This window comes from Periplaneta americana, chromosome 11 (assembly GCF_040183065.1).
Source record: "Periplaneta americana isolate PAMFEO1 chromosome 11, P.americana_PAMFEO1_priV1, whole genome shotgun sequence".
NCBI lineage: Eukaryota > Metazoa > Arthropoda > Insecta > Blattodea > Blattidae > Periplaneta > Periplaneta americana.
The window spans coordinates 153,975,006-153,983,013 of NC_091127.1; positions in this window are offsets into that span (position 1 = coordinate 153,975,006).

The following is an 8,008-nucleotide window of genomic DNA, read 5'->3' on the forward strand; positions in this document are numbered from 1 at the left end:
GTCTGTTAAAAGACTTCCTTTCCAGATTGAAAACATGTGTCCGAAATTTATTTGCAATTTTTAAAGACCTAATACAATAATTATTCATTGTTTTGGTTAGTCTACGCTTAGGTATATCACAAAGATCACGGTTTCTGGTATTGTATAAGTGAACATTATTCCTATGTGACAACATTTGTGAATTATATTTGACAAAATTTATTGTTATATACTATATTATACTACATTGTATTACGGTATGCTATACTATACTATCATCATCATCATCATCATCATCATCATCATCATCATCATCATCATCATCATCATCACCATCATCACCGATCTTTATATGAAACTGAGATTTGTTGCCTTTGAATACCTCGCTCAGATTCGTAACAATACATACAGAACTTCAAGAGATATTATATTGGTATCTACTCCATTGGAGGAAATAGACAATAAATCTCTGCTTCTCTGTCGACAATCGAAATCGAGGCCGGCTACCGTGGACTACTCGTGCATTTTATTGTTTCTCATATTTCAGTACATCTGCCAATAATTAACTATTGGACAACTATGTTTTTGTTTTAAGTCTAGCGTCTGAAATCATATTTGCATGTAAAAACACATACAGTACATTCCCCGGACAGTGTATAGAATATTCAGGAAGAGTTTCTCACATTCTCTTGATTCAATTCACTTCTGGATCTTTGTTTTCGATTACAATTATTCGTTAATTAACTTTTTCCAGGCTTTATTCGCACACTTCTCATATATACAAAAATATATCGTAGCTTCAGCATTTCTGCTCATATGAAATACATGAAACAAATCAGATATTAAATGAACGTATTTTAATGAAATTTTTATACAATTTCAGGCCGAAACTCTCTTCAGAAGTTTGCACATGGATAAATACTGTAAAAATTAACGACTTACAAAAGTGTAGCTGCTAATAGAAACTCATATACAAAAAAAAATTCAAAAGGCAGAAGTATTTCATTGTTCTGGTACTCGAGAAATATTTACACTTGTCTTGTTATTGATAGAGGTACAATAAACCAGCTACATCACACTGTGCACTACAGTAAAGAAGATTGGTAATTTATAATTCAAAATTTGTCCCTGCGGTGGATGCGTGGTGTAGACCATCAGTCTGTCATGCAGACGGCCAGGGCTAGAGTCCCGGTGGGACCTGTAATTATTAATTAAAATACACATAGTGACGCTTGTTGCAGACAAGATCGCATGATTTTTTTTTTGAGAGGGTTCTGCTGTTTCTCCACGTTAGGAATAAACATCATTGCGTCTGATCATTAAAGTAGCTCTAGTTATTACATTATAGGCTAACTCTAAAATCGGATTCCCCTTTCTTATTTCCTCATAACCTATCGTCTTGGTATCAGACAAAGAAAATGAACAATGCATGCAGATAATATTGCACTCAGAAAGTTAAAGTAATCTGCTGTAGGTATGAAAAAACCGTATATATACAAATTATAGACATCAGCTCAAAGCATTTGAGTGACCACAAGGGTCCTGAATACAATAAACATGTACAATATAATGTGATGTGATACATTAAAGAAAAAAGAAAGTTAATTGTTGAAGGGAAATATAAGTGGATTAATTTAAATAGAGATGATGATGTAATATTTGAAGAGAATCCTTGATAATACTTTTAAGAATAGGCATTACATGATCAAAAGGAATGTGAATTTCCTTAAGATAATTCCATGTGAATTTTGTAATTGAACCTCTACTGCCAAACAGCAAACCGATGACAGACCATTGTTTCAGAGGGACGTTATACTTTTGAGAAAGATACAGCAGACAAGGTTCATGTATAGACTTCTTCTCAATATCAACTTCGGTGGCATGATTTATGTTTCTTTCGAAACGGATAGTAGGGTCAAGAACAAGAGCCCGTTTTAAGCGTCCGTTAATAGCAACAATGTCTGCCCGTCTAAAAGAACCATCTGATGATACACAATGTACTTCTTCATGAATCTCCCAATTTAAAGTTTTTAACGATGTCGCCAAAGCATGTCGTACACGATGATGTCCAGCATTAATCAGCAGCTCGCCTTTAGGGCATTGTCCAAGCACGTGTCCAAGTGTTTCAAGCTCGCTGCAGTCTGGATGACGGCAGCGGGTGGTGCTTAGAGTTCTGCCCGGTATTGCGCGAACCGCCGAAATATTGCTTGACATTTTTAAAGCATTGGTCCATTCTGAGGAAGATAGGCCCTTTCGATTGCTTACCCATGAGTTAGCCTTGGGGAGATCACTATAAACAATAACCCCTTTACCACGCAAGGTATGGTTTGTCCAAGTTTGGAATGCGTCATTTCGTAAGTGTTCGCGAATTTTGCGACCTGACCGGTTGATGGCATCAATAGCTGTGATATTCAATTTTGACAGAGCACAAACTTTTTCGCTTACAAGGTCCCTGACATTGTGGAGATGGCAGTAATCAACACGAAGAAGAATATTACAGATATTTATGTGTTGTACATAAGCTTCCCAAGATGCTTTTATTAACGAAAGACCACGATATTTTTTAGGGGAGTAGAGCATTCCGTCGGGGCAGTCATGAGGAAGACCAATAAGCTCTTTGCATGCTCCTCTGGTAACTTTATCTAAATCATTAATATCAGTCTTTATTCTCCATTGTTCTAAATACACTTATAACTTATATAATCATTGATTAATTTGTAACGTCTTTACTGTGTTAATATGAGGAATTTTACGTGGCAAACTAGTTTCGAAATGATACTCTTCGTTGTCCGAAGCCTAGTGAAGGTCCCGCTCTTCTTGTTGTGGTGGAGTGTGTTCATGATTGTGTCGAAAAGGTGTGTGTTTTGAAATTGAGTTGAGTGTTGAGAATGTGCTGCCGGTGTGTTTTTGTATGTTTGTAAATTTCATATTGTTCTACAGTGTCAAGTTTCTGGCTTCTTGGGTGCATGTGTAGTATTTTCGTATCAGTGTCTATGTTGCTGTAGTTGTGATTGGAGTTTGTGATGTGTTTTGCGCAAGTTAATTGTTTTGTAGTTTGGTTATGGCTGTGATATGTTCCTTATAACGTGTTTGAAATGATCTTCCTGTTTGTCTGTCGTTGTAACTGTTGCATGATAGTTTGTATACACCTGTGAAGTTGTGTCTTGTCTGTGTGTCAAGATATTTTGTAGTGTTTTTTTGTGTTCTGTATGCAGTGTTATAGTTTAGTTTCTTGAAATATGATGCGATCTTGTATGTCTTCTTTTTTCGCATGTCAGTGTGATGTACTGTTCTCCAACCATGAGATCAACCGTGAAAGGAATGTGCTTACTATTGCGTCATCTATTGGAGCGAAGTAGGCAGATAATATTACCGTTATAACGTCAGTTTAAAAATCATTCGCTCTCCTACATATGTTATTTCCTGTATGGAGGGATTAAAATACCAGGAAATTAACCGTGATATAATTTTGTAACTAGGATAGTATAAATATGTGTGTATCAATTTTATCGTGTGTGCTTTGAGAGTTAGCCATTGGAGATGCATCTGTGACCTTATGACATCAACATTCATTTACAGCATCACCCCGCTGCGTCTCATTCCCCTGAGACTTTCTCTTGGTTGGAGTACAGTATTTGTTTTGTTCTTGTGTATGTGTTGCGTTGTCTTTTTTGCGTTTAGTCTTTCTTATGATGTTGTCTATTATGTTGGAGTTGTATCTATTTTCCTGTGTGTTTTTTTTTTCCTTATGGTCTTGTTGGGTCATAGGAATGTTGATGAGTGTGTGTATAATGAATAGGAATGCCGCGTGTTTGTGTTGTGTGGGATGATGGTTGACGTTGTGCATGTCTGTTACAGTGGTACAGAATTTACAGACATACAAAAACACACCCCGAGCAGATCCTGAACACTCAACTGAATTTCAAAACACACACCCTTTTCGACACAATCATGAACAACCCCATCACAACAAGAAAACCAGAAGATAGCGCGAGATCTTCACTAGGCTTCGGACAAGGAAGAATATCACTTCGAAACTAGTCAGCGAGGTAAAATTCCTCATATTAACACACTACAGAAGTTCTTCTTCTGCTTATCTTCAAGTATTTAGGCTTATCGCCTGTTACGCCTCTATTTGCTGGTATATCCAGCGTTTCCTTGGACGGCCTAAACTTCTTCTTCCCTTTGGCTTGTATTCCATTATTTGTTTCGGAATACGGTCATTATTCATTCTTTGAACATGCTGTGACCAAGAACTTCTATATTCTTCTAAGGTCCCTGAGCCAAATAACGCCATGTATACCTTTAACGCCACCCTATTAAAATTCGTTAACGGCACAAGTTTTCGGTAGTGCACTACTGTAGCCTGCATTCGCTTGCAATCTAGTAATGAAATGAGTTACTAGCTGTCCGCTGACATTTACGAGTGACATTATATTCCATCATTTTCCTGTTGTGTGTTGATAGTGAATGGCTGTTCTTATATCAAGGTAAGAGGCAATATTTTATTTTGTGTGTTGAGCAAATAATAACTATATTAAACTATATATTTTCGTGATCCTTAAACATTCTTCTATGTATAGAAAGTATTTACTATCTATAAAATTTGAAAATGTTAGACAAACAGGCATGTCATGTTATCAAGTACTCAGTAGCGCTTTAACGCCATGTGGCGTTAAAGGTCAACAGACAAAATTTTAGGTTATGTTAGTACTAAGGCTGACAGTACAGCATCAGTGTGAAAACACCAGGAAAATCACTAAGCTTTCAACTTACAAATGTTCAGAATGTGCAGCGATGATATTGGTTCAATTGCTTATGAAACTCTTAATTTTTTTTTTTAATTTACATAACTTAATTTTTTTGTTTTACTTATTGGAAAACATTCAAATTAAACAAAGGTAAATGTTTTTGTGTTTAATAACTTTCTACTGAGTCACATTCTCTTTTTTTTAATGTAAGGAGTCACTGGAAAACATATTTTCCTAATCCATCTGGTGTTTCAGTTTCAGATCAAGAATCTTTCATTAGTATTGGGTTATTTTGTATCTTTTATTAACAGAAACTCAAATTTAGTCGCTTAGTTCAATTTGTGTTGCTTAAGAAAAATAATTAATCAACAATTGTAAGTGTATAGGTTACTAGAAAATAGATGGCGTTAATTGGACAACCTTTTCCTAATAATGCCAGTTTACAAAGTTTTCCTATTTGAGTTCTAATTCTAGTTCGGTATATAATATAGCCATTTTCTTTGTGCTATTTAGTAAAGATAAGATTACAGTTCCTATTTCATAATTTTCGTGTTTGTACATAACTTATTTCCAGAGCAAAAGTGACTGAAGTGTTAAGGTGGCGTTATTTGGTGCGTGTACTTTACTTTCTTTATTAAGTTTTCAGCATTGAGTTCCTTTCTAATATCTGTATAGGCCTACTAAAGAAGTTACAAACTTAATCAGTGAACAGTCTTTAATACAATGTGTTGCTGATATTATTACAAAATGATTTATGTAACTTATTCTTTTACGAGAATAGAACGAAGATTGAATAAGATAGGCAGGAGAAAGCGAAGCTGTGAAGAAAATAGCTTCAATCTATTCTTCTACACAAAACGGCCTATCCTTAAGTTTTATTTACAACTACATTCAGTGCTGATTTTTGTATTGCGAGTGAATCGGTATACAGCAAAACAAAAGTAGATTTACGCAGAATTATTCCAACAAAATAAAGGGATCTTCCCTAATTTCCTGACCCAATTCCTCTGTCGTATTTTAAAACAGCGTTTAAACTGTTGCTTCTGTATGTATTTATATTTAATGAGAGTTGTTTTAATTCAGAAGAGAGAACGGAACTCGAATCGAATTTATTCCCCCGCAATATATTTAACAGCTCTAATTCAGCGTGGTATCGAGAAGTTAATAAAAAAACAATCTGCCCCATTTCCCTCTTCAGCGATAATTAATGCGAGTCCGCTGCGATATTGCGGTTTATAAATTGTTCCATAAAATTTTATAAACAATCCTAATGTATTATGATATGAAAATGTTATTCTCTGAAAATAGTGGACATAGGATTACTGTTATTAAAATAAACTGGAATATAAACAGTCCGTTTATATAGAGTATACAGTGTGATTGAATATTATTTTTGAAGTAGGCTACCTATATTGTTTCTAGAAACCAATCACACATAGCACGAGAGCGGTATGTTCACAGTAACCATTATTAATACCATATTTATTTTCAGTTTGTCATACAATCAGATCAGAAGAGATCTCAATTTTTTGCTACACTGATGTGGTAACATTTTAGTTTTTGAGACTCAGCGAACTGTAATGTTTTATTCACACATATTTAAGAGAAACAATGCAAAACAACACGGCAATACACACAGTGAACACATTTGTTCAAGCATTATATGAGTGTGGGCTTATATGCATATGTCAATATTGGATACCAGTACTATTATATTGATTTGAAACTTTTAAAAGTGTGTAATAGTAATATGCGTTACAAGAGCGGTATGTTGAAGTTTTCATGTTCGAGGAAAAGTTTGAAAAAGCGAAACGTAGTTGAGCTTTTTTAATTTCCGAGAATTGAAAGAAAACATACCGCTCGTGTATCGTACATTATTTTGTGCGAAGATCGTTTATTACATACCCGAAAGAGGAATTTCTAATTAGTTGCAATAAAATCTCCATCTTGGTTTCTGTTCAATGACGGCAAATTTGCAAAACAAAAATATCTATCTTCAACATTGTTGCTTTAAAATGTTTTCTGTGTTTACTATACTCCAGCAGGCCGTGATATACGTCTGTCTTTTTTTGACGTCGTACAAAATTTTGTCCAATATTCTTTTGAGAAGGTTAACTCCATATGCAGACGAAATTATTGGGGATCATCAGTGTGGTTTTAGGCGTAATAGATCAACTATTGACCAGATATTTTGCATTCGACAGATAATGGAGAAAAAATGGGAGTATAAGGGTACAGTGCATCAGTTATTCATAGATTTCAAAAAGGCATATGACTCGGTTAACAGAGAAGTTTTATATGATATTCTTATTGAATTTGGTATTCCCAAGAAACTAGTTCGATTAATTAAAATTTGTCTCAGTGAAACGTACAGCAGAGTTCGTATAGGTCAATTTCTGTCAGATGCGTTTCCAATTCACTGTGGGCTGAAGCAAGGAGATGCACTATCACCTTTACTTTTTAACTTTGCTCTAGAGTATGCAATTAGGAAAGTCCAGGATTACAGAGAGGGTTTGGAATTGAACGGGTTACATCAGCTGCTTGTCTATGCGGATGACGTGAATATGTTAGGAGAAAATCCACAAACGATTAGGGAAAACACGGGAATTTTACTGGAAGCAAGTAAAGAGATAGGTTTGGAAGTAAATCCCGAAAAGACAAAGTATATGATTATGTCTCGTGACGGGAATATTGTACGAATGGAAATATAAAAATTGGAAATTTATCTTTTGAAGAGGTAGAGAAGTTCAAATATCTTGGAGCAACAGTAATAAATATAAACGATACTCGGGAAGAAATTAAACACAGAATAAATATGGGAAATGCCTGTTATTATTCGGTTGAGAAACTTTGATCATCCAGTCTGCTGTCAAAAAATCTGAAAGTAAGAATTTATAAAACAGTTATATTACCGGTTGTTCTATATGGTTGTGAAACTTGGACTCTCACTTTGAGGGAGGAAAATAGGTTAAGGGTGTTTGAGAATAAGGTGCTTAGGAAAATATTTGGGGCTAAGAGGGATGAAGTTACAGGAGAATGGAGAAAGTTACACAACACAGAACTGCACGCATTGTATTCTTCACCTGACATAATTAGGAACATTAAATCCAGAGATGGGCAGGGCATGTAGCACGTAGCACGTATGTGCGAATCCAGAAATGCATATAGAGTGTTAGTTGGGAGGCCGGAGGGAAAAAGACCTTTGGGAAGGCCGAGACGTAGATGTGAAGATAATATTAAAATGGATTTGAGGGAGGTGAGATGTGATGATAGAGACT